This window comes from Sciurus carolinensis, unplaced genomic scaffold (assembly GCF_902686445.1).
Source record: "Sciurus carolinensis unplaced genomic scaffold, mSciCar1.2, whole genome shotgun sequence".
Lineage (NCBI taxonomy): Eukaryota > Metazoa > Chordata > Mammalia > Rodentia > Sciuridae > Sciurus > Sciurus carolinensis.
The window spans coordinates 51,049-54,840 of record NW_025920358.1 but is presented as its reverse complement, the minus strand read 5'-3'; positions in this window follow the sequence as shown (position 1 = coordinate 54,840).

Here is a 3,792-nt window from a genome sequence, read left to right as displayed (position 1 = left end):
AATCTGTATACCACTTAGGTAGTATGGCCATTTTGACAATATTAATCCTGCCTATCAAAAGAACATGGGAGATCTTTCCATCTTCTAAGGTTTTCTTGAATTTCTTTCTTTAGTGTTCTGTAGTTCTCATTGTAGAGGTCTTTCACCTCTTTTGTGAGATTCATTCCCAAGTATTTTATTTTTTTTGATGCTATTGTGAATTGGGTAGTTTTCCTAATTTCTCTTTCTGAAGATTCATCACTTATGTATAAAAATGCATTGGATTTATGAGCATTGATCTTGTAACCTGCTAGTTTACTGAATTCACTTATGAGTTCGAAAAGTTTTCTGGTGGAAAGTCCAGGTTCCTCTCAATATACAATCATGTCATCAGCAAACAGGGATAGTTTGAGTTCTTCTTTTCCAATTCATATCCCTTTAATTTCTTTGGTCTGTCTAATTGCTCTGGCTAGAGTTTCAAGGACGATGTTGAATAGAAGTGGTGAAAGAGGGCATCCCTGCCTTGTTCCAGTTTTTAAGGGAATGCTTTCAGCTTTTCACCATTTAGAATGATATTGGCCATGGGCTTAGCTTAGATGGCCTTTACAATGTTAAGGAATGTTCCAACTACCCCAATTTTTTCTAGTGTTTTGAGCATGAAGGGGTGCTGTATTTTATCGAATGCTTTTTCTGCATCTATTGAAATAATCATGTGATTCTTAACTTTAAGTCTATTGATATGGTGAATGACATTTATTGATTTCCGGATGTTGAACCAACCTTGCATCCCTGGGATAAAACCCACTTGATCGTGGTGCACTATCTTTTAAATATATTTTTGTATGTGATTTGCTAAAATTTTGTTGAGAATTTTTGCGTCGATGTTCATTAAGGATAATGGTCTGAAATTTTCTTTCCTCGATGTGTCTCTGTCTGGTTTAGGTATCAGGTGATATTGGCTTCACAGAATGTGTTTGGGAGGATTCCCTCCACTTCTATTTCATGGAATATTTGGGGAATATTGGAATGAGCTCTTCTTTAGAGGTTTTGTAAAACTCGGCTGAGAACCCATCTGGTCCCAGACTTTTCTTTGTTGGTAGGCTTTTGATGACCTCTTCTATTTCATTACTTGAAATTGATCTACTTAATTTGTGTATATCCTCCTCATTCAGTTTAGGTAATTCATAAGTCTCTAGAAACTTGTTGATGTCTTCAAGGTTTTCTGTTTTGTTGGAGTATAGATTTTCAAAATAGCTTCTAATTATGTTTTGCATTTCACTCGTGTCTGTTGTGATATTTCCTTGTTCATTCCGAATTTTAGTAATTTGAGTTTTCTCCCTCTTTCTCTTTGTTAGTGTGGCTAAGGGTTTATCAATTTTGTTTACTTTTTCAAAGAACCAACTGTTTATTTTGTTAATTTTTCCGATTGTTTCTTTTGTTTCAATTTTGTTTATTTCGGCTCTGATTTTAACTATTTCCTGTCTTCTACTACTTTTGGTGTTGGTCTGTTCTTCTTTTTCTAGGGCTTTGAGCTGTAGTGTTAAGTCGTTTATTTGTTGATTTCTACTTCTTTTTTTGAATGTGCTCCATGAAATAAATCTTCCTCTAAGTACTGCTTTCATAGTGTCCCAGAGATTTTGATATGATGTGTCTTTGTTCTCGTTTACTTGTAAGAATTATTTATTTCCCTCCTGATGTCTTCTGTTATCCATTCATCATATAATAGCATTTTATTTAATCTCCATGTATTGGAGAAGTTTCTGTTTTTTATTCTGTCATTTATTTCTAATTTCAATCCATTATGATCTGATAGAATACAAGGTAGTATCTCTACCTTCTTATATTTGCTAACAGTACTTTTGTGGCATAAAATATGGTCTATTTTAGAAAAGGATCCATGTGCTGCTGAGAAGAAAGTGTATTCGCTCTTTGTTGGATAGTATATTCTATATATGTCTGTTAAGTCTAAATTGTTGATCGTGTTATTAAGATCTATGGTTTCTTTATTAAATTTTTGTTTGGAGGATCTGTCCAGTGGTGAGAGAGGTATGTTAAAATCGCCTAGCATTATTGTGATGTGGTCTATTTGATTTCTGGAATTAAGAAGGATTTGTTTGATGTACATGGATGAGTCAATGTTCGGGGCATAGATATTTATGATTGTTATCTCTTGCTGATTTATGGTTCCCTTAAGCAGTATGAAATGTCCTTCTTTATCCCTTCGGACTAGTTTTGGCTTGAAGTCCACATTATCTGAGATGAGGATGGATACTCCAGCTTTTTTGCTGAGTCCATGTGCATGGTATGTTTTTTCCCATCCTTTCACCTTTAGTCTGTGGGTATCTCTTTCTATGAGATGAGTCTCTTGCAGGCAGCATATTGTTGGATTTTTCTTTTTAATCCAATATGCCAGTCTATGTTTTTGATTAATGAGTTCAGGCCATTAACATTCAGGGTTATTATTGTGATATGATTTGTATTCCCAGTCATTTGACTCATTTTGGTTTTTTGATATGATTTGGTTTCTCCTTTATTTGGCTATTCCTTTAGGCTAGTTCCTCCCGTTGCTGATTTGCATCATTGTTTTTCATCTCTTCCTCATGGAGAATGAATGTTCTGTAATGCCGGCTTTCTTTTTGTAAATTCCTTTAGCTTTTTTTAATCATGGAAGGATCTATTTCGTCGTCAAATATGAACGTAAGTTTTGCTGGGTACAAGATTCTTGATTGGCATTCGTTTTCTTTCAGGACTTGGTAAATATTGTTCCAGGCCTTTCTAGCTTTTAGGGTATGGATTGAAAAATCTGCTGATATTCTTAAGGGTTTCCCCCTGAATGTAATTTGATTCTTTTCTCTCACGGCCTTTAAAATTCTGTCTTTATTTTGTATGTTATGTATTTTCATAATAATGTGCCTTGGTGTGGGTCTCTCGTAATTTTGTATATTTGGAGTCCTATAAGCCTCTTGTACTTGGTTTTCCATTTCATTCTTCAGATTTGGGAAATTATCTGATATTATTTCATTGAATAGATTGTTCATTCCTTTGGTTTGTTTCTCTAAGCCTTCCTGAATCCTAATAATTCTTAAATTTGGCCTTTTCATGATATCCCATAATTCTTGTATATTCTGTTCAGGATTCCTTACCATCTTCTCTTTTTTCAAGATTAAATATTTTTTCTTCGATATCTCAGGTTCTGTCTTCCAGGTGTTCTATCCTATTGGTTTTGCTTTCTATGGAGTTTTTAACTTTGTTTATTGTTTCCTTCATTTCAAGGATTTCTGGGTTTTTTTTTTCAGTATCTCTAACTCTTTATTGAAATGATCTCTTGCTTCCCGTATTTGTTCTTTTAACTGTTGATTGGTGTGATCATTTAATGCCTGCATTTGCTCTTTCATCTCCTCCTTCAATGCTTACATTTGCTCTTTCATCTCCTAGTTTGCTTCCCTGATTGTTTTAATTATGTACATTCTGAACTCCCTTTCTGACATTTCTTCTGCTGTGTTGTCATTGGGTTTTATTGATGTAGTATCTAGGTTTGTTTGGGACATTTTCTTCCCTTGTTTTCTCATATTGGTCAGCTGTCAGTGGGACCCTGAGATATTGCAGATTTCCTCTATTGGCTTATAGTGTCCTGGTAGATTTCCAGTGTATCACCTCCCAGCCTTCAGTAGCCTGAAGTCTTGGAGGAACTTGATAATGCAGTGCTTCCGAAGAAAGCTGCCCCTAGCCCACTACTGGTTCCATGGCTTGGAGCTGGCTCTGTGTGGAAAGACTCTCACTGGGCGGTCTGCTCCAAGAAGCTAGCCTTGAAAG